Consider the following 19,584-nt stretch of genomic DNA (forward strand, 5'->3'; position numbering starts at 1 on the left):
TTCAATATTTTTATCTTCCTTGTAATCTTGGGCTTTATTTTATGGTTAAAGTAACCTCTTTCAAAAACTTTCATCCAATGGTTTCACTGGGGATTGAACCCAGGACCTTCTGCGTGTAAAGCAGACGTGATGACCACTACACTATGAAACCCCTGAAAATCTACTGCCAGTTCACATGGTCCAATCGGGTTCTGTTACATTTAAACTCTTTGAAAAAGTTTAAAGTTTATGGTTTCACTTAGGATTAAGCCCAGGACTGTCTGCATGTAAACCAGACATGATGGTCAGTACACTATGATTAAGACCATGAAGAACCATCCATGAGAGGAGCACTACCGATCAGCAACAACTAGAGGTCTGAGATTTGGGTGCACGGCTGGGACCTCTCAGACTCAAGGCGGGGGTAATACCCTTCCATTAAAAAGCCAAGACGAGAGTGCATCAGAAAGCCACAGATGCATCACGTGGATTTTCTTCCTGTGCTGACTATGGCCTTGCAATATTTTTATCTTGCTTGTAATCTTGGGCTTTATTTTATGGTTAAAGTAACCTCTTTCAAAAACATTCTTCCTATGGTTTCACTGGAGATTGAACCCAGGACCTTCTGCGTGTAAAGCAGACATGATGACCACTACACTATGAAACCCCTGAAAATACACTGCCAGTTCACATGGTCCAATTGGGTTCTGTTACATTTTAACTCTTTGAAAAAGTTTAAAGTTTATGGTTTCACTTAGGATTAAGCCCAGGACTGTCTGCATGTAAACCAGACATGATGGTCAGTACACTATGATTAAGACCATGAAGAACCATCCATGAGAGGAGCACTACCGATCAGCAACAACTAGAGGTCTGAGATTTGGGGGCACGGCTGGGACCTTTCAAACTCAAGGTGGGGGTAATACCCTTCCATCAAAAAGCCAAGACGAGAGTGCATCAGAAAGCCACAGATGCATCACGTGGATTTTCTTCCTGTGCTGACTATGGCCTTGCAATATTTTTATCTTGCTTGTAATCTTGGGCTTTATTTTATGGTTAAAGTAACCTCTTTCAAAAACATTCTTCCTATGGTTTCACTGGGGATTGAACCCAGGACCTTCTGCGTGTAAAGCAGACGTGATGACCACTACACTATAAAACCCCTGAAAACGTGCTGCCAGTTCACATGGTCGAATCGGGTTCTGTTACATTAAAACTCTTTGAAAAAGTTTAAAGTTTATGGTTTCACTTAGGATTAAGCCCAGGACTGTCTGCATGTAAACCAGACATGATAGTCACTACACTATGATTAAGACCATGAAGAACCATCCATGAGAGGAGCACTACCGATCAGCAACAAGTAGAGGTCTGAGATTTGGGGGCACGGCTGGGACCTTTCACACTCAAGGTGGGGGTAATACCCTTCCATCAAAAAGCCAAGACGAGAGTGCATCAGAAAGCCACAGATGCATCACGTGGATTTTCTTCCTGTGCTTACTATGGCCTTGCAATATTTTTATCTTGCTTGTCATCTTGGGCTTTATTTTATGGTTAAAGTAACCTCTTTCAAAAACAATCTTCCTATGGTTTCACTGGGGATTGAACCCAGGACCTTCTGCGTGTAAAGCAGACGTGATGACCACTACACTATGAAACCCCTGAAAACGTGCTGCCAGTTCACATGGTCGAATCGGGTTCTGTTACATTTAAACTCTTTGAAAAAGTTTAAAGTTTATGGTTTCACTTAGGATTAAGCCCAGGACTGTCTGCATGTAAACCAGACATGATGGTCACTACACTATGATTAAGACCATGAAGAACCATCCATGAGAGGAGCACTACCGATCAGCAACAACTAGAGGTCTGAGATTTGGGGCACGGCTGGGACCTTTCACACTCAAGGTGGGGGTAATACCCTTCCATCAAAAAGCCAAGACGAGAGTGCATCAGAAAGCCACAGATGCATCACGTGGATTTTCTTCCTGTGCTGACTATGGCCTTGCAATATTTTTATCTTGCTTGCAATCTTGGGCTTTATTTTATGGTTAAAGTAACCTCTTTCAAAAACATTCTTCCTATGGTTTCACTGGGGATTGAACCCAGGACCTTCTGCATGTAAAGCAGACGTGATGACCACTACACTATGAAACCCCTGAAAATACACTGCCAGTTCACATGGTCCAATCGGGTTCTGTTACATTTAAACTCTTTGAAAAAGTTTAAAGTTTATGGTTTCACTTAGGATTAAGCCCAGGACTGTCTGCATGTAAACCAGACATGATGGTCACTACACTATGATTAAGACCATGAAGAACCATCCATGAAAGGAGCACTACCGATCAGCAACAAGTAGAGGTCTGAGATTTGGGGGCACAGCTGGGACCTTTCACACTCAAGGTGGGGGTAATACCCTTCCATCAAAAAGCCAAGACGAGAGTGCATCAGAAAGCCACAGATGCATCACATGGATTTTCTTCCTGTGCTGACTATGGCCTTGCAATATTTTTATCTTGCTTGTAATCTTGGGCTTTATTTTATGGTTAAAGTATCCTCTTTCAAAAACTTTCATCCTAATGGTTTCACTGGGGATTGAACCCAGGACCTTCTACATGTAAAGCAGACGTGATGACCACTACACTATGAAACCCCTGAAAATCCACTGCCAGTTCACATGGTCCAATCGGGTTCTGTTACATTTAAACTCTTTGAAAAAGTTTAAAGTTTATGGTTTCAGTTAGGATTAAGCCCAGGACTGTCTGCATGTAAACCAGACATGATGGTCACTACACTATGATTAAGACCATGAAGAACCATCCATGAGAGGAGCACTACCGATCAGCAACAACTAGAGGTCTGAGATTTGGGTGCACGGCTGGGACCTCTCAGACTCAAGGCGGGGGTAATACCCTTCCATCAAAAAGCCAAGACGAGAGTGCATCAGAAAGCCACAGATGCATCACGTGGATTTTCTTCCTGTGCTGACTATGGCCTTGCAATATTTTTATCTTGCTTGCAATCTTGGGCTTTATTTTATGGTTAAAGTAACCTCTTTCAAAAACATTCTTCCTATGGTTTCACTGGGGATTGAACCCAGGACCTTCTGCGTGTAAAGCAGACGTGATGACCACTACACTATGAAACCCCTGAAAACGTGCTGCCAGTTCACATGGTCGAATCGGGTTCTGTTACATTTAAACTCTTTGAAAAAGTTTAAAGTTTATGGTTTCACTTAGGATTAAGCCCAGGACTGTCTGCATGTAAACCAGACATGATGGTCACTACACTATGATTAAGACCATGAAGAACCATCCATGAGAGGAGCACTACCGATCAGCAACAACTAGAGGTCTGAGATTTGGGGCACGGCTGGGACCTTTCACACTCAAGGTGGGGGTAATACCCTTCCATCAAAAAGCCAAGACGAGAGTGCATCAGAAAGCCACAGATGCATCACAGTGGATTTTCTTCCTGTGCTGACTATGGCCTTGCAATATTTTTATCTTGCTTGTAATCTTGGGCTTTATTTTATGGTTAAAGTACCTCTTTCAAAAACATTCTTCCTATGGTTTCACTGGGGATTGAACCCAGGACCTTCTGCGTGTAAAGCAGACGTGATGACCACTACACTATGAAACCCCTGAAAATACACTGCCAGTTCACATGGTCCAATCGGGTTCTGTTACATTTAAACTCTTTGAAAAAGTTTAAAGTTTATGGTTTCACTTAGGATTAAGCCCAGGACTGTCTGCATGTAAACCAGACATGATGGTCACTACACTATGATTAAGACCATGAAGAACCATCCATGAGAGGAGCACTACCGATCAGCAACAAGTAGAGGTCTGAGATTTGGGGGGCACGGCTGGGACCTTTCACACTCAAGGTGGGGGTAATACCCTTCCATCAAAAAGCCAAGACGAGAGTGCATCAGAAAGCCACAGATGCATCACATGGATTTTCTTCCTGTGCTGACTATGGCCTTGCAATATTTTTATCTTGCTTGTAATCTTGGGCTTTATTTTATGGTTAACGTATCCTCTTTCAAAAACTTTCAACCAATGGTTTCACTGGGGATTGAACCCAGGACCTTCTACATGTAAAGCAGACGTGATGACCACTACACTATGAAACCCCTGAAAATCCACTGCCAGTTCACATGGTCCAATCGGGTTCTGTTACATTTAAACTCTTTGAAAAAGTTTAAAGTTTATGGTTTCACTTAGGATTAAGCCCAGGACTGTCTGCATGTAAACCAGACATGATGGTCACTACACTATGATTAAGACCATGAAGAACCATCCATGAGAGGAGCACTACCGATCAGCAACAAGTAGAGGTCTGAGATTTGGGTGCACGGCTGGGACCTCTCAGACTCAAGGCGGGGGTAATACCCTTCCATCAAAAAGCCAAGACGAGAGTGCATCAGAAAGCCACAGATGCATCACGTGGATTTTCTTCCTGTGCTGACTATGGCCTTGCAATATTTTTATCTTGCTTGCAATCTTGGGCTTTATTTTATGGTTAAAGTAACCTCTTTCAAAAACATTCTTCCTATGGTTTCACTGGGGATTGAACCCAGGACCTTCTGCGTGTAAAGCAGACGTGATGACCACTACACTATGAAACCCCTGAAAACGTGCTGCCAGTTAACATGGTCCAATCGGGTTCTGTTACATTTAAAGTCTTTGAAAAAGTTTAAAGTTTATGGTTTCACTTAGGATTAAGCCCAGGACTGTCTGCATGTAAACCAGACATGATGGTCACTACACTATGATTAAGACCATGAAGAACCATCCATGAGAGGAGCACTACCGATCAGCAACAACTAGAGGTCTGAGATTTGGGGGCACGGCTGGGACCTTTCACACTCAAGATGGGGGTAATACCCTTCCATCAAAAAGCCAAGACGAGAGTGCATCAGAAAGCCACAGATGCATCACATGGATTTTCTTCCTGTGCTGACTATGGCCTTGCAATATTTTTATCTTGCTTGTAATCTTGGGCTTTATTTTATGGTTAAAGTAACCTCTTTCAAAAACATTCTTCCTATGGTTTCACTGGGGATTGAACCCAGGACCTTCTGCGTGTAAAGCAGACGTGATGACCACTACACTATGAAACCCCTGAAAATACACTGCCAGTTCACATGGTCCAATCGGGTTCTGTTACATTTAAACTCTTTGAAAAAGTTTAAAGTTTATGGTTTCACTTAGGATTAAGCCCAGGACTGTCTGCATGTAAACCAGACATGATGGTCACTACACTATGATTAAGACCATGAAGAACCATCCATGAAAGGAGCACTACCGATCAGCAACAAGTAGAAGTCTGAGATTTGGGGGCACGGCTGGGACCTTTCACACTCAAGGTGGGGGTAATACCCTTCCATCAAAAAGCCAAGACGAGAGTGCATCAGAAAGCCACAGATGCATCACATGGATTTTCTTCCTGTGCTGACTATGGCCTTGCAATATTTTTATCTTGCTTGTAATCTTGGGCTTTATTTTATGGTTAAAGTAACCTCTTTCAAAAACTTTCATCCAATGGTTTCACTGGGGATTGAACACAGGACCTTCTACATGTAAAACAGACGTGATGACCACTACACTATGAAACCCCTGAAAATCCACTGCCAGTTCACATGGTCCAATCGGGTTCTGTTACATTTAAACTCTTTGAAAAAGTTTAAAGTTTATGGTTTCAGTTAGGATTAAGCCCAGGACTGTCTGCATGTAAACCAGACATGATGGTCAGTACACTATGATTAAGACCATGAAGAACCATCCATGAGAGGAGCACTACCGATCAGCAACAACTAGAGGTCTGAGATTTGGGTGCACGGCTGGGACCTCTCAGACTCAAGGCGGGGGTAATACCCTTCCATCAAAAAGCCAAGACGAGAGTGCATCAGAAAGCCACAGATGCATCACATGGATTTTCTTCCTGTGCTGACTATGGCCTTGCAATATTTTTATCTTGCTTGCAATCTTGGGCTTTATTTTATGGTTAAAGTAACCTCTTTCAAAAACATTCTTCCTATGGTTTCACTGGGGATTGAACCCAGGACCTTCTGCGTGTAAAGCAGACGTGATGACCACTACACTATGAAACCCCTGAAAACGTGCTGCCAGTTAACATGGTCCAATCGGGTTCTGTTACATTTAAAGTCTTTGAAAAAGTTTAAAGTTTATGGTTTAACTTAGGATTAAGCCCAGGACTGTCTGCATGTAAACCAGACATGATGGTCAGTACACTATGATTAAGACCATGAAGAACCATCCATGAGAGGAGCACTACCGATCAGCAACAACTAGAGGTCTGAGATTTGGGGGCACGGCTGGGACCTTTCAAACTCAAGGTGGGGGTAATACCCTTCCATCAAAAAGCCAAGACGAGAGTGCATCAGAAAGCCACAGATGCATCACGTGGATTTTCTTCCTGTGCTGACTATGGCCTTGCAATATTTTTATCTTGCTTGTAATCTTGGGCTTTATTTTATGGTTAAAGTAACCTCTTTCAAAAACATTCTTCCTATGGTTTCACTGGGGATTGAACCCAGGACCTTCTGCGTGTAAAGCAGACGTGATGACCACTACACTATGAAACCCCTGAAAATACACTGCCAGTTCACATGGTCCAATCGGGTTCTGTTACATTTAAACTCTTTGAAAAAGTTTAAAGTTTATGGTTTCACTTAGGATTAAGCCCAGGACTGTCTGCATGTAAACCAGACATGATGGTCACTACACTATGATTAAGACCATGAAGAACCATCCATGAGAGGAGCACTACCGATCAGCAACAACTAGAGGTCTGAGATTTGGGGGCACGGCTGGGACCTTTCACACTCAAGGTGGGGGTAATACCCTTCCATTAAAAAGCCAAGACGAGAGTGCATCAGAAAGCCACAGATGCATCACGTGGATTTTCTTCCTGTGCTGACTATGGCCTTTCAATATTTTTATCTTCCTTGTAATCTTGGGCTTTATTTTATGGTTAAAGTAACCTCTTTCAAAAACATTCTTCCTATGGTTTCACTGGGGATTGAACCCAGGACCTTCTGCGTGTAAAGCAGACGTGATGACCACTACACTATGAAACCCCTGAAAACGAGCTGCCAGTTCACATGGTCGAATCGGGTTCTGTTACATTTAAACTCTTTGAAAAAGTTTAAAGTTTATGGTTTCACTTAGGATTAAGCCCAGGACTGTCTGCATGTAAACCAGACATGATGGTCACTACACTATGATTAAGACCATGAAGAACCATCCATGAGAGGAGCACTACCGATCAGCAACAACTAGAGGTCTGAGATTTGGGTGCACGGCTGGGACCTCTCAGACTCAAGGCGGGGGTAATACCCTTCCATTAAAAAGCCAAGACGAGAGTGCATCAGAAAGCCACAGATGCATCACGTGGATTTTCTTCCTGTGCTGACTATGGCCTTGCAATATTTTTATCTTGCTTGTAATCTTGGGCTTTATTTTATGGTTAAAGTAACCTCTTTCAAAAACATTCTTCCTATGGTTTCACTGGGGATTGAACCCAGGACCTTCTGCATGTAAAGCAGACGTGATGACCACTACACTATGAAACCCCTGAAAATACACTGCCAGTTCACATGGTCCAATCGGGTTCTGTTACATTTAAACTCTTTGAAAAAGTTTAAAGTTTATGGTTTCACTTAGGATTAAGCCCAGGACTGTCTGCATGTAAACCAGACATGATGGTCACTACACTATGATTAAGACCATGAAGAACCATCCATGAAAGGAGCACTACCGATCAGCAACAAGTAGAGGTCTGAGATTTGGGGGCACAGCTGGGACCTTTCACACTCAAGGTGGGGGTAATACCCTTCCATCAAAAAGCCAAGACGAGAGTGCATCAGAAAGCCACAGATGCATCACATGGATTTTCTTCCTGTGCTGACTATGGCCTTGCAATATTTTTATCTTGCTTGTAATCTTGGGCTTTATTTTATGGTTAAAGTATCCTCTTTCAAAAACTTTCATCCAATGGTTTCACTGGGGATTGAACCCAGGACCTTCTACATGTAAAGCAGACGTGATGACCACTACACTATGAAACCCCTGAAAATCCACTGCCAGTTCACATGGTCCAATCGGGTTCTGTTACATTTAAACTCTTTGAAAAAGTTTAAAGTTTATGGTTTCAGTTAGGATTAAGCCCAGGACTGTCTGCATGTAAACCAGACATGATGGTCACTACACTATGATTAAGACCATGAAGAACCATCCATGAGAGGAGCACTACCGATCAGCAACAACTAGAGGTCTGAGATTTGGGTGCACGGCTGGGACCTCTCAGACTCAAGGCGGGGGTAATACCCTTCCATCAAAAAGCCAAGACGAGAGTGCATCAGAAAGCCACAGATGCATCACGTGGATTTTCTTCCTGTGCTGACTATGGCCTTGCAATATTTTTATCTTGCTTGCAATCTTGGGCTTTATTTTATGGTTAAAGTAACCTCTTTCAAAAACATTCTTCCTATGGTTTCACTGGGGATTGAACCCAGGACCTTCTGCGTGTAAAGCAGACGTGATGACCACTACACTATGAAACCCCTGAAAACGTGCTGCCAGTTAACATGGTCCAATCGGGTTCTGTTACATTTAAAGTCTTTGAAAAAGTTTAAAGTTTATGGTTTCACTTAGGATTAAGCCCAGGACTGTCTGCATGTAAACCAGACATGATGGTCACTACACTATGATTAAGACCATGAAGAACCATCCATGAGAGGAGCACTACCGATCAGCAACAACTAGAGGTCTGAGATTTGGGGGCACGGCTGGGACCTTTCAAACTCAAGGTGGGGGTAATACCCTTCCATCAAAAAGCCAAGACGAGAGTGCATCAGAAAGCCACAGATGCATCACGTGGATTTTCTTCCTGTGCTGACTATGGCCTTGCAATATTTTTATCTTGCTTGTAATCTTGGGCTTTATTTTATGGTTAAAGTAACCTCTTTCAAAAACATTCTTCCTATGGTTTCACTGGGGATTGAACCCAGGACCTTCTGCGTGTAAAGCAGACGTGATGACCACTACACTATAAAACCCCTGAAAATACACTGCCAGTTCACATGGTCCAATCGGGTTCTGTTACATTTAAACTCTTTGAAAAAGTTTAAAGTTTATGGTTTCACTTAGGATTAAGCCCAGGACTGTCTGCATGTAAACCAGACATGATGGTCACTACACTATGATTAAGACCATGAAGAACCATCCATGAGAGGAGCACTACCGATCAGCAACAACTAGAGGTCTGAGATTTGGGGGCACGGCTGGGAACTTTCACACTCAAGGTGGGGGTAATACCCTTCCATTAAAAAGCCAAGACGAGAGTGCATCAGAAAGCCACAGATGCATCACGTGGATTTTCTTCCTGTGCTGACTATGGCCTTTCAATATTTTTATCTTCCTTGTAATCTTGGGCTTTATTTTATGGTTAAAGTAACCTCTTTCAAAAACATTCTTCCTATGGTTTCACTGGGGATTGAACCCAGGACCTTCTGCGTGTAAAGCAGACGTGATGACCACTATACTATGAAACCCCTGAAAGTCCACTGCCAGTTCACATGGTCCAATCGGGTTCTGTTACATTTAAACTCTGAAAAAGTTTAAAGTTTATGGTTTCACTTAGGATTAAGCCCAGGACTGTCTGCATGTAAACCAGACATGATGGTCACTACACTATGATTAAGACCATGAAGAACCATCCATGAGAGGAGCACTACCGATCAGCAACAACTAGAGGTCTGAGATTTGGGGGCACGGCTGGGACCTTTCACACTCAAGGTGGGGGTAATACCCTTCCATTAAAAAGCCAAGACAAGAGTGCATCAGAAAGCCACAGATGCATCACATGGATTTTCTTCCTGTGCTGACTATGGCCTTGCAATATTTTTATCTTGCTTGTAATCTTTGGCTTTATTTTATGGTTAAAGTAACCTCTTTCATAAACATTATTCCTATGGTTTCACTGGGGATTGAACCCAGGACCTTCTGCGTGTAAAGCAGACGTGATGACCACTACACTATGAAACCCCTGAAAATCCACTGCCAGTTCACATGGTCCAATCGGGTTCTGTTACATTTAAACTCTTTGAAAAAGTTTAAAGTTTATGGTTTCACTTAGGATTAAGCCCAGGACTGTCTGCATGTAAACCAGACATGATGGTCAGTACACTATGATTAAGACCATGAAGAACCATCCATGAGAGGAGCACTACCGATCAGCAACAACTAGAGGTCTGAGATTTGGGTGCACGGCTGGGACCTCTCAGACTCAAGGCGGGGGTAATACCCTTCCATCAAAAAGCCAAGACGAGAGTGCATCAGAAAGCCACAGATGCATCACGTGGATTTTCTTCCTGTGCTGACTATGGCCTTGCAATATTTTTATCTTGCTTGTAATCTTGGGCTTTATTTTATGGTTAAAGTAACCTCTTTCAAAAACATTCTTCCTATGGTTTCACTGGAGATTGAACCCAGGACCTTCTGCGTGTAAAGCAGACATGATGACCACTACACTATGAAACCCCTGAAAATACACTGCCAGTTCACATGGTCCAATCGGGTTCTGTTACATTTAAACTCTTTGAAAAAGTTTAAAGTTTATGGTTTCACTTAGGATTAAGCCCAGGACTGTCTGCATGTAAACCAGACATGATGGTCAGTACACTATGATTAAGACCATGAAGAACCATCCATGAGAGGAGCACTACCGATCAGCAACAACTAGAGGTCTGAGATTTGGGTGCACGGCTGGGACCTCTCAGACTCAAGGCGGGGGTAATACCCTTCCATCAAAAAGCCAAGACGAGAGTGCATCAGAAAGCCACAGCTGCATCAAGTGGATTTTCGTCCTGTGCTGACTATGGCCTTGCAATATTTTTATCTTGCTTGTAATCTTGGGCTTTATTTTATGGTTAAAGTAACCTCTTTCAAAAACATTCTTCCTATGGTTTCACTGGGGATTGAACCCAGGACCTTCTGCGTGTAAAGCAGACGTGATGACCACTACACTATGAAACCCCTGAAAACGTGCTGCCAGTTCACATGGTCCAATCGGGTTCTGTTACATTTAAACTCTTTGAAAAAGTTTAAAGTTTATGGTTTCACTTAGGATTAAGCCCAGGACTATCTGCATGTAAACCAGACATGATGGTCACTACACTATGATTAAGACCATGAAGAACCATCCATGAGAGGAGCACTACCGATCAGCAACAAGTAGAGGTCTGAGATTTGGGGGCACGGCTGGGACCTTTCACACTCAAGGTGGGGGTAATACCCTTCCATCAAAAAGCCAAGACGAGAGTGCATCAGAAAGCCACAGATGCATCACATGGATTTTCTTCCTGTGCTGACTATGGCCTTGCAATATTTTTATCTTGCTTGTAATCTTGGGCTTTATTTTATGGTTAAAGTATCCTCTTTCAAAAACTTTCATCCAATGGTTTCACTGGGGATTGAACCCAGGACCTTCTACATGTAAAGCAGACGTGATGACCACTACACTATGAAACCCCTGAAAACCCACTGCCAGTTCACATGGTCCAATCGGGTTCTGTTACATTTAAACTCTTTGAAAAAGTTTAAAGTTTATGGTTTCACTTAGGATTAAGCCCAGGACTGTCTGCATGTAAACCAGACATGATGGTCAGTACACTATGATTAAGACCATGAAGAACCATCCATGAGAGGAGCACTACCGATCAGCAACAACTAGAGGTCTGAGATTTGGGGGCACGGCTGGGACCTTTCAAACTCAAGGTGGGGGTAATACCCTTCCATCAAAAAGCCAAGACGAGAGTGCATCAGAAAGCCACAGATGCATCACGTGGATTTTCTTCCTGTGCTGACTATGGCCTTGCAATATTTTTTATCTTGCTTGCAATCTTGGGCTTTATTTTATGGTTAAAGTAACCTCTTTCAAAAACATTCTTCCTATGGTTTCACTGGGGATTGAACCCAGGACCTTCTGCGTGTAAAGCAGACGTGATGACCACTACACTATGAAACCCCTGAAAATACACTGCCAGTTCACATGGTCCAATTGGGTTCTGTTACATTTAAACTCTTTGAAAAAGTTTAAAGTTTATGGTTTCACTTAGGATTAAGCCCAGGACTGTCTGCATGTAAACCAGACATGATGGTCAGTACACTATGATTAAGACCATGAAGAACCATCCATGAGAGGAGCACTACCGATCAGCAACAACTAGAGGTCTGAGATTTGGGTGCACGGCTGGGACCTCTCAGACTCAAGGCGGGGGTAATACCCTTCCATCAAAAAGCCAAGACGAGAGTGCATCAGAAAGCCACAGCTGCATCAAGTGGATTTTCGTCCTGTGCTGACTATGGCCTTGCAATATTTTTATCTTGCTTGTAATCTTGGGCTTTATTTTATGGTTCAAGTAACCTCTTTCAAAAACATTCTTCCTATGGTTTCACTGGAGATTGAACCCAGGACCTTCTGCGTGTAAAGCAGACGTGATGACCACTACACTATGAAACCTCTGAAAACGTGCTGCCAGTTCACATGGTCGAATCGGGTTCTGTTACATTTAAACTCTTTGAAAAAGTTTAAAGTTTATGGTTTCACTTAGGATTAAGCCCAGGACTGTCTGCATGTAAACCAGACATGATGGTCACTACACTATGATTAAGACCATGAAGAACCATCCATGAGAGGAGCACTACCGATCAGCAACAACTAGAGGTCTGAGATTTGGGGGCACGGCTGGGACCTTTCACACTCAAGGTGGGGGTAATACCCTTCCATTAAAAAGCCAAGACGAGAGTGCATCAGAAAGCCACAGATGCATCACATGGATTTTCTTCCTGTGCTGACTATGGCCTTGCAATATTTTTATCTTGCTTGTAATCTTGGGCTTTATTTTATGGTTAAAGTAACCTCTTTCAAAAACATTCTTCCTACGGTTTCCCTGGGGATTGAACCAAGGACCTTCTACATGTAAAGCAGACGTGATGACCACTACACTATGAAACCCCTTAAAACGTGCTGCCAGTTCACATGGTCCAATCGGGTTCTGTTACATTTAAACTCTTTGAAAAAGTTTAAAGTTTATGGTTTCACTTAGGATTAAGCCCAGGACTGTCTGCATGTAAACCAGACATGATGGTCAGTACACTATGATTAAGACCATGAAGAACCATCCATGAGAGGAGCACTACCGATCAGCAACAACTAGAGGTCTGAGATTTGGGTGCACGGCTGGGACCTCTCAGACTCAAGGCGGGGGTAATACCCTTCCATTAAAAAGCCAAGACGAGAGTGCATCAGAAAGCCACAGATGCATCACGTGGATTTTCTTCCTGTGCTGACTATGGCCTTGCAATATTTTTATCTTGCTTGTAATCTTGGGCTTTATTTTATGGTTAAAGTAACCTCTTTCAAAAACATTCTTCCTATGGTTTCACTGGGGATTGAACCCAGGACCTTCTGCGTGTAAAGCAGACATGATGACCACTACACTATGAAACCCCTGAAAATACACTGCCAGTTCACATGGTCCAATTGGGTTCTGTTACATTTTAACTCTTTGAAAAAGTTTAAAGTTTATGGTTTCACTTAGGATTAAGCCCAGGACTGTCTGCATGTAAACCAGACATGATGGTCAGTACACTATGATTAAGACCATGAAGAACCATCCATGAGAGGAGCACTACCGATCAGCAACAACTAGAGGTCTGAGATTTGGGTGCACGGCTGGGACCTCTCAGACTCAAGGCGGGGGTAATACCCTTCCATCAAAAAGCCAAGACGAGAGTGCATCAGAAAGCCACAGCTGCATCAAGTGGATTTTCGTCCTGTGCTGACTATGGCCTTGCAATATTTTTATCTTGCTTGTAATCTTGGGCTTTATTTTATGGTTAAAGTAACCTCTTTCAAAAACATTCTTCCTATGGTTTCACTGGGGATTGAACCCAGGACCTTCTGCGTGTAAAGCAGACGTGATGACCACTACACTATGAAACCCCTGAAAACGAGCTGCCAGTTCACATGGTCGAATCGGGTTCTGTTACATTTAAACTCTTTGAAAAAGTTTAAAGTTTATGGTTTCACTTAGGATTAAGCCCAGGACTGTCTGCATGTAAACCAGACATGATGGTCACTACACTATGATTAAGACCATGAAGAACCATCCATGAGAGGAGCACTACCGATCAGCAACAACTAGAGGTCTGAGATTTGGGTGCACGGCTGGGACCTCTCAGACTCAAGGCGGGGGTAATACCCTTCCATTAAAAAGCCAAGACGAGAGTGCATCAGAAAGCCACAGATGCATCACATGGATTTTCTTCCTGTGCTGACTATGGCCTTGCAATATTTTTATCTTGCTTGTAATCTTGGGCTTTATTTTATGGTTAAAGTAACCTCTTTCAAAAACATTCTTCCTATGGTTTCACTGGGGATTGAACCCAGGACCTTCTGCTTGTAAAGCAGACATGATGACCACTACACTATGAAACCCCTGAAAATACACTGCCAGTTCACATGGTCCAATCGGGTTCTGTTACATTTAAACTCTTTGAAAAAGTTTAAAGTTTATGGTTTCACTTAGGATTAAGCCCAGGACTGTCTGCATGTAAACCAGACATGATGGTCACTACACTATGATTAAGACCATGAAGAACCATCCATGAAAGGAGCACTACCGATCAGCAACAAGTAGAAGTCTGAGATTTGGGGGCACGGCTGGGACCTTTCACACTCAAGGTGGGGGTAATACCCTTCCATCAAAAAGCCAAGACGAGAGTGCATCAGAAAGCCACAGATGCATCACATGGATTTTCTTCCTGTGCTGACTATGGCCTTGCAATATTTTTATCTTGCTTGTAATCTTGGGCTTTATTTTATGGTTAAAGTATCCTCTTTCAAAAACTTTCATCCAATGGTTTCACTGGGGATTGAACCCAGGACCTACTACATGTAAAGCAGACGTGATGACCACTACACTATGAAACCCCTGAAAATCCACTGCCAGTTCACATGGTCCAATCGGGTTCTGTTACATTTAAACTCTTTGAAAAAGTTTAAAGTTTATGGTTTCAGTTAGGATTAAGCCCAGGACTGTCTGCATGTAAACCAGACATGATGGTCACTACACTATGATTAAGACCATGAAGAACCATCCATGAGAGGAGCACTACCGATCAGCAACAACTAGAGGTCTGAGATTTGGGTGCACGGCTGGGACCTCTCAGACTCAAGGCGGGGGTAATACCCTTCCATCAAAAAGCCAAGACGAGAGTGCATCAGAAAGCCACAGATGCATCACGTGGATTTTCTTCCTGTGCTGACTATGGCCTTGCAATATTTTTATCTTGCTTGCAATCTTGGGCTTTATTTTATGGTTAAAGTAACCTCTTTCAAAAACTTTCATCCAATGGTTTCACTGGGGATTGAACCCAGGACCTTCTGCGTGTAAAGCAGACGTGATGACCACTACACTATGAAACCCCTGAAATCGTGCTGCCAGTTAACATGGTCCAATCGGGTTCTGTTACATTTAAAGTCTTTGAAAAAGTTTAAAGTTTATGGTTTAACTTAGGATTAAGCCCAGGACTGTCTGCATGTAAACCAGACATGATGGTCACTACACTATGATTAAGACCATGAAGAACCATCCATGAGAGGAGCACTACCGATCAGCAACAACTAGAGGTCTGAGATTTGGGGGCACGGCTGGGACCTTTCAAACTCAAGGTGGGGGTAATACCCTTCCATCAAAAAGCCAAGACGAGAGTGCATCAGAAAGCCACAGATGCATCACGTGGATTTTCTTCCTGTGCTGACTATGGCCTTGCAATATTTTTATCTTGCTTGTAATCTTGGGCTTTATTTTATGGTTAAAGTAACCTCTTTCAAAAACATTCTTCCTATGGTTTCACTGGGGATTGAACCCAGGACCTTCTGCGTGTAAAGCAGACGTGATGACCACTACACTATAAAACCCCTGAAAATACACTGCCAGTTCACATGGTCCAATCGGGTTCTGTTACATTTAAACTCTTTGAAAAAGTTTAAAGTTTATGGTTTCACTTAGGATTAAGCCCAGGACTGTCTGCATGTAAACCAGACATGATGGTCACTACACTATGATTAAGACCATGAAGAACCATCCATGAGAGGAGCACTACCGATCAGCAACAACTAGAGGTCTGAGATTTGGGGGCACGGCTGGGAACTTTCACACTCAAGGTGGGGGTAATACCCTTCCATTAAAAAGCCAAGACGAGAGTGCATCAGAAAGCCACAGATGCATCACGTGGATTTTCTTCCTGTGCTGACTATGGCCTTTCAATATTTTTATCTTCCTTGTAATCTTGGGCTTTATTTTATGGTTAAAGTAACCTCTTTCAAAAACATTCTTCCTATGGTTTCACTGGGGATTGAACCCAGGACCTTCTGCGTGTAAAGCAGACGTGATGACCACTATACTATGAAACCCCTGAAAGTCCACTGCCAGTTCACATGGTCCAATCGGGTTCTGTTACATTTAAACTCTGAAAAAGTTTAAAGTTTATGGTTTCACTTAGGATTAAGCCCAGGACTGTCTGCATGTAAACCAGACATGATGGTCACTACACTATGATTAAGACCATGAAGAACCATCCATGAGAGGAGCACTACCGATCAGCAACAACTAGAGGTCTGAGATTTGGGGGCACGGCTGGGACCTTTCACACTCAAGGTGGGGGTAATACCCTTCCATTAAAAAGCCAAGACAAGAGTGCATCAGAAAGCCACAGATGCATCACATGGATTTTCTTCCTGTGCTGACTATGGCCTTGCAATATTTTTATCTTGCTTGTAATCTTTGGCTTTATTTTATGGTTAAAGTAACCTCTTTCAAAAACATTCTTCCTATGGTTTCACTGGGGATTGAACCCAGGACCTTCTGCGTGTAAAGCAGACGTGATGACCACTACACTATGAAACCCCTGAAAATCCACTGCCAGTTCACATGGTCCAATCGGGTTCTGTTACATTTAAACTCTTTGAAAAAGTTTAAAGTTTATGGTTTCACTTAGGATTAAGCCCAGGACTGTCTGCATGTAAACCAGACATGATGGTCAGTACACTATGATTAAGACCATGAAGAACCATCCATGAGAGGAGCACTACCGATCAGCAACAACTAGAGGTCTGAGATTTGGGTGCACGGCTGGGACCTCTCAGACTCAAGGCGGGGGTAATACCCTTCCATCAAAAAGCCAAGACGAGAGTGCATCAGAAAGCCACAGATGCATCACGTGGATTTTCTTCCTGTGCTGACTATGGCCTTGCAATATTTTTATCTTGCTTGTAATCTTGGGCTTTATTTTATGGTTAAAGTAACCTCTTTCAAAAACATTCTTCCTATGGTTTCACTGGAGATTGAACCCAGGACCTTCTGCGTGTAAAGCAGACATGATGACCACTACACTATGAAACCCCTGAAAATACACTGCCAGTTCACATGGTCCAATCGGGTTCTGTTACATTTAAACTCTTTGAAAAAGTTTAAAGTTTATGGTTTCACTTAGGATTAAGCCCAGGACTGTCTGCATGTAAACCAGACATGATGGTCAGTACACTATGATTAAGACCATGAAGAACCATCCATGAGAGGAGCACTACCGATCAGCAACAACTAGAGGTCTGAGATTTGGGTGCACGGCTGGGACCTCTCAGACTCAAGGCGGGGGTAATACCCTTCCATCAAAAAGCCAAGACGAGAGTGCATCAGAAAGCCACAGCTGCATCAAGTGGATTTTCGTCCTGTGCTGACTATGGCCTTGCAATATTTTTATCTTGCTTGTAATCTTGGGCTTTATTTTATGGTTAAAGTAACCTCTTTCAAAAACATTCTTCCTATGGTTTCACTGGGGATTGAACCCAGGACCTTCTGCGTGTAAAGCAGACGTGATGACCACTACACTATGAAACCCCTGAAAACGTGCTGCCAGTTCACATGGTGCAATCGGGTTCTGTTACATTTAAACTATTTGAAAAAGTTTAAAGTTTATGGTTTCACTTAGGATTAAGCCCAGGACTATCTGCATGTAAACCAGACATGATGGTCACTACACTATGATTAAGACCATGAAGAACCATCCATGAGAGGAGCACTACCGATCAGCAACAAGTAGAGGTCTGAGATTTGGAAGCACGGCTGGGACCTTTCACACTCAAGGTGGGGGTAATACCCTTCCATCAAAAAGCCAAGACGAGAGTGCATCAGAAAGCCACAGATGCATCACATGGATTTTCTTCCTGTGCTGACTATGGCCTTGCAATATTTTTATCTTGCTTGTAATCTTGGGCTTTATTTTATGGTTAAAGTATCCTCTTTCAAAAACTTTCATCCAATGGTTTCACTGGGGATTGAACCCAGGACCTTCTACATGTAAAGCAGACGTGATGACCACTACACTATGAAACCCCTGAAAATCCACTGCCAGTTCACATGGTCCAATCGGGTTCTGTTACATTTAAACTCTTTGAAAAAGTTTAAAGTTTATGGTTTCACTTAGGATTAAGCCCAGGACTGTCTGCATGTAAACCAGACATGATGGTCACTACACTATGATTAAGACCATGAAGAACCATCCATGAGAGGAGCACTACCGATCAGCAACAACTAGAGGTCTGAGATTTGGGGGCACGGCTGGGACCTTTCACACTCAAGGTGGGGGTAATACCCTTCCATCAAAAAGCCAAGACGAGAGTGCATCAGAAAGCCACAGATGCATCACATGGATTTTCTTCCTGTGCTGACTATGGCCTTGCAATATTTTTTATCTTGCTTGCAATCTTGGGCTTTATTTTATGGTTAAAGTAACCTCTTTCAAAAACATTCTTCCTATGGTTTCACTGGGGATTGAACCCAGGACCTTCTGCGTGTAAAGCAGACGTGATGACCACTACACTATGAAACCCCTGAAAATACACTGCCAGTTCACATGGTCCAATTGGGTTCTGTTACATTTAAACTCTTTGAAAAAGTTTAAAGTTTATGGTTTCACTTAGGATTAAGCCCAGGACTGTCTGCATGTAAACCAGACATGATGGTCAGTACACTATGATTAAGACCATGAAGAACCATCCATGAGAGGAGCACTACCGATCAGCAACAACTAGAGGTCTGAGATTTGGGTGCACGGCTGGGACCTCTCAGACTCAAGGCGGGGGTAATACCCTTCCATCAAAAAGCCAAGACGAGAGTGCATCAGAAAGCCACAGCTGCATCAAGTGGATTTTCGTCCTGTGCTGACTATGGCCTTGCAATATTTTTATCTTGCTTGTAATCTTGGGCTTTATTTTATGGTTAAAGTAACCTCTTTCAAAAACATTCTTCCTATGGTTTCACTGGGGATTGAACCCAGGACCTTCTGCGTGTAAAGCAGACGTGATGACTACTACACTATGAAACCTCTGAAAACATGCTGCCAGTTCACATGGTCGAATCGGGTTCTGTTACATTTAAACTCTTTGAAAAAGTTTAAAGTTTATGGTTTCACTTAGGATTAAGCCCAGGACTGTCTGCATGTAAACCAGACATGA

General features: G+C 42.8%; 34 non-coding genes across 34 annotated transcripts; all 34 read right to left on the reverse strand.

The window, feature by feature from the left end:
- Positions 1 to 78: 78 nt before the first annotated feature.
- On the reverse strand, positions 79 to 151 carry TRNAV-UAC (transfer RNA valine (anticodon UAC)). The gene has a single exon. It is a non-coding gene; the product is annotated as a tRNA-Val (tRNA).
- A 917-nt stretch (positions 152 to 1,068) lies between these two features.
- TRNAV-UAC (transfer RNA valine (anticodon UAC)) lies at positions 1,069 to 1,141 on the reverse strand. The gene has a single exon. It is a non-coding gene; the product is annotated as a tRNA-Val (tRNA).
- A 422-nt stretch (positions 1,142 to 1,563) lies between these two features.
- On the reverse strand, positions 1,564 to 1,636 carry TRNAV-UAC (transfer RNA valine (anticodon UAC)). The gene has a single exon. It is a non-coding gene; the product is annotated as a tRNA-Val (tRNA).
- A 421-nt stretch (positions 1,637 to 2,057) lies between these two features.
- On the reverse strand, positions 2,058 to 2,130 carry TRNAV-UAC (transfer RNA valine (anticodon UAC)). Its single transcript has one exon. It is a non-coding gene; the product is annotated as a tRNA-Val (tRNA).
- Positions 2,131 to 2,553: 423 nt separating this feature from the next.
- Positions 2,554 to 2,626, reverse strand: TRNAV-UAC (transfer RNA valine (anticodon UAC)). The gene has a single exon. It is a non-coding gene; the product is annotated as a tRNA-Val (tRNA).
- Positions 2,627 to 3,048: 422 nt separating this feature from the next.
- On the reverse strand, positions 3,049 to 3,121 carry TRNAV-UAC (transfer RNA valine (anticodon UAC)). The gene has a single exon. It is a non-coding gene; the product is annotated as a tRNA-Val (tRNA).
- A 421-nt stretch (positions 3,122 to 3,542) lies between these two features.
- On the reverse strand, positions 3,543 to 3,615 carry TRNAV-UAC (transfer RNA valine (anticodon UAC)). Its single transcript has one exon. It is a non-coding gene; the product is annotated as a tRNA-Val (tRNA).
- A 423-nt stretch (positions 3,616 to 4,038) lies between these two features.
- TRNAV-UAC (transfer RNA valine (anticodon UAC)) lies at positions 4,039 to 4,111 on the reverse strand. Its single transcript has one exon. It is a non-coding gene; the product is annotated as a tRNA-Val (tRNA).
- A 422-nt stretch (positions 4,112 to 4,533) lies between these two features.
- On the reverse strand, positions 4,534 to 4,606 carry TRNAV-UAC (transfer RNA valine (anticodon UAC)). The gene has a single exon. It is a non-coding gene; the product is annotated as a tRNA-Val (tRNA).
- Positions 4,607 to 5,028: 422 nt separating this feature from the next.
- TRNAV-UAC (transfer RNA valine (anticodon UAC)) lies at positions 5,029 to 5,101 on the reverse strand. Its single transcript has one exon. It is a non-coding gene; the product is annotated as a tRNA-Val (tRNA).
- A 917-nt stretch (positions 5,102 to 6,018) lies between these two features.
- On the reverse strand, positions 6,019 to 6,091 carry TRNAV-UAC (transfer RNA valine (anticodon UAC)). Its single transcript has one exon. It is a non-coding gene; the product is annotated as a tRNA-Val (tRNA).
- Positions 6,092 to 6,513: 422 nt separating this feature from the next.
- TRNAV-UAC (transfer RNA valine (anticodon UAC)) lies at positions 6,514 to 6,586 on the reverse strand. Its single transcript has one exon. It is a non-coding gene; the product is annotated as a tRNA-Val (tRNA).
- A 422-nt stretch (positions 6,587 to 7,008) lies between these two features.
- On the reverse strand, positions 7,009 to 7,081 carry TRNAV-UAC (transfer RNA valine (anticodon UAC)). The gene has a single exon. It is a non-coding gene; the product is annotated as a tRNA-Val (tRNA).
- Positions 7,082 to 7,503: 422 nt separating this feature from the next.
- Positions 7,504 to 7,576, reverse strand: TRNAV-UAC (transfer RNA valine (anticodon UAC)). The gene has a single exon. It is a non-coding gene; the product is annotated as a tRNA-Val (tRNA).
- Positions 7,577 to 7,998: 422 nt separating this feature from the next.
- TRNAV-UAC (transfer RNA valine (anticodon UAC)) lies at positions 7,999 to 8,071 on the reverse strand. The gene has a single exon. It is a non-coding gene; the product is annotated as a tRNA-Val (tRNA).
- Positions 8,072 to 8,493: 422 nt separating this feature from the next.
- Positions 8,494 to 8,566, reverse strand: TRNAV-UAC (transfer RNA valine (anticodon UAC)). The gene has a single exon. It is a non-coding gene; the product is annotated as a tRNA-Val (tRNA).
- A 422-nt stretch (positions 8,567 to 8,988) lies between these two features.
- On the reverse strand, positions 8,989 to 9,061 carry TRNAV-UAC (transfer RNA valine (anticodon UAC)). The gene has a single exon. It is a non-coding gene; the product is annotated as a tRNA-Val (tRNA).
- A 422-nt stretch (positions 9,062 to 9,483) lies between these two features.
- On the reverse strand, positions 9,484 to 9,556 carry TRNAV-UAC (transfer RNA valine (anticodon UAC)). The gene has a single exon. It is a non-coding gene; the product is annotated as a tRNA-Val (tRNA).
- A 420-nt stretch (positions 9,557 to 9,976) lies between these two features.
- On the reverse strand, positions 9,977 to 10,049 carry TRNAV-UAC (transfer RNA valine (anticodon UAC)). Its single transcript has one exon. It is a non-coding gene; the product is annotated as a tRNA-Val (tRNA).
- A 917-nt stretch (positions 10,050 to 10,966) lies between these two features.
- Positions 10,967 to 11,039, reverse strand: TRNAV-UAC (transfer RNA valine (anticodon UAC)). The gene has a single exon. It is a non-coding gene; the product is annotated as a tRNA-Val (tRNA).
- A 422-nt stretch (positions 11,040 to 11,461) lies between these two features.
- TRNAV-UAC (transfer RNA valine (anticodon UAC)) lies at positions 11,462 to 11,534 on the reverse strand. The gene has a single exon. It is a non-coding gene; the product is annotated as a tRNA-Val (tRNA).
- A 423-nt stretch (positions 11,535 to 11,957) lies between these two features.
- TRNAV-UAC (transfer RNA valine (anticodon UAC)) lies at positions 11,958 to 12,030 on the reverse strand. Its single transcript has one exon. It is a non-coding gene; the product is annotated as a tRNA-Val (tRNA).
- Positions 12,031 to 12,452: 422 nt separating this feature from the next.
- Positions 12,453 to 12,525, reverse strand: TRNAV-UAC (transfer RNA valine (anticodon UAC)). Its single transcript has one exon. It is a non-coding gene; the product is annotated as a tRNA-Val (tRNA).
- Positions 12,526 to 13,442: 917 nt separating this feature from the next.
- On the reverse strand, positions 13,443 to 13,515 carry TRNAV-UAC (transfer RNA valine (anticodon UAC)). Its single transcript has one exon. It is a non-coding gene; the product is annotated as a tRNA-Val (tRNA).
- Positions 13,516 to 13,937: 422 nt separating this feature from the next.
- TRNAV-UAC (transfer RNA valine (anticodon UAC)) lies at positions 13,938 to 14,010 on the reverse strand. Its single transcript has one exon. It is a non-coding gene; the product is annotated as a tRNA-Val (tRNA).
- Positions 14,011 to 14,432: 422 nt separating this feature from the next.
- Positions 14,433 to 14,505, reverse strand: TRNAV-UAC (transfer RNA valine (anticodon UAC)). The gene has a single exon. It is a non-coding gene; the product is annotated as a tRNA-Val (tRNA).
- Positions 14,506 to 15,422: 917 nt separating this feature from the next.
- On the reverse strand, positions 15,423 to 15,495 carry TRNAV-UAC (transfer RNA valine (anticodon UAC)). The gene has a single exon. It is a non-coding gene; the product is annotated as a tRNA-Val (tRNA).
- A 422-nt stretch (positions 15,496 to 15,917) lies between these two features.
- On the reverse strand, positions 15,918 to 15,990 carry TRNAV-UAC (transfer RNA valine (anticodon UAC)). Its single transcript has one exon. It is a non-coding gene; the product is annotated as a tRNA-Val (tRNA).
- A 422-nt stretch (positions 15,991 to 16,412) lies between these two features.
- TRNAV-UAC (transfer RNA valine (anticodon UAC)) lies at positions 16,413 to 16,485 on the reverse strand. The gene has a single exon. It is a non-coding gene; the product is annotated as a tRNA-Val (tRNA).
- Positions 16,486 to 16,905: 420 nt separating this feature from the next.
- Positions 16,906 to 16,978, reverse strand: TRNAV-UAC (transfer RNA valine (anticodon UAC)). The gene has a single exon. It is a non-coding gene; the product is annotated as a tRNA-Val (tRNA).
- A 917-nt stretch (positions 16,979 to 17,895) lies between these two features.
- Positions 17,896 to 17,968, reverse strand: TRNAV-UAC (transfer RNA valine (anticodon UAC)). The gene has a single exon. It is a non-coding gene; the product is annotated as a tRNA-Val (tRNA).
- A 422-nt stretch (positions 17,969 to 18,390) lies between these two features.
- TRNAV-UAC (transfer RNA valine (anticodon UAC)) lies at positions 18,391 to 18,463 on the reverse strand. The gene has a single exon. It is a non-coding gene; the product is annotated as a tRNA-Val (tRNA).
- A 423-nt stretch (positions 18,464 to 18,886) lies between these two features.
- Positions 18,887 to 18,959, reverse strand: TRNAV-UAC (transfer RNA valine (anticodon UAC)). Its single transcript has one exon. It is a non-coding gene; the product is annotated as a tRNA-Val (tRNA).
- Positions 18,960 to 19,381: 422 nt separating this feature from the next.
- Positions 19,382 to 19,454, reverse strand: TRNAV-UAC (transfer RNA valine (anticodon UAC)). The gene has a single exon. It is a non-coding gene; the product is annotated as a tRNA-Val (tRNA).
- Between the last annotated feature and the right edge of the window lie 130 nt (positions 19,455 to 19,584).

The sequence above is a fragment of the Dendropsophus ebraccatus genome, chromosome 4 (genome assembly GCF_027789765.1).
Source record: "Dendropsophus ebraccatus isolate aDenEbr1 chromosome 4, aDenEbr1.pat, whole genome shotgun sequence".
NCBI lineage: Eukaryota > Metazoa > Chordata > Amphibia > Anura > Hylidae > Dendropsophus > Dendropsophus ebraccatus.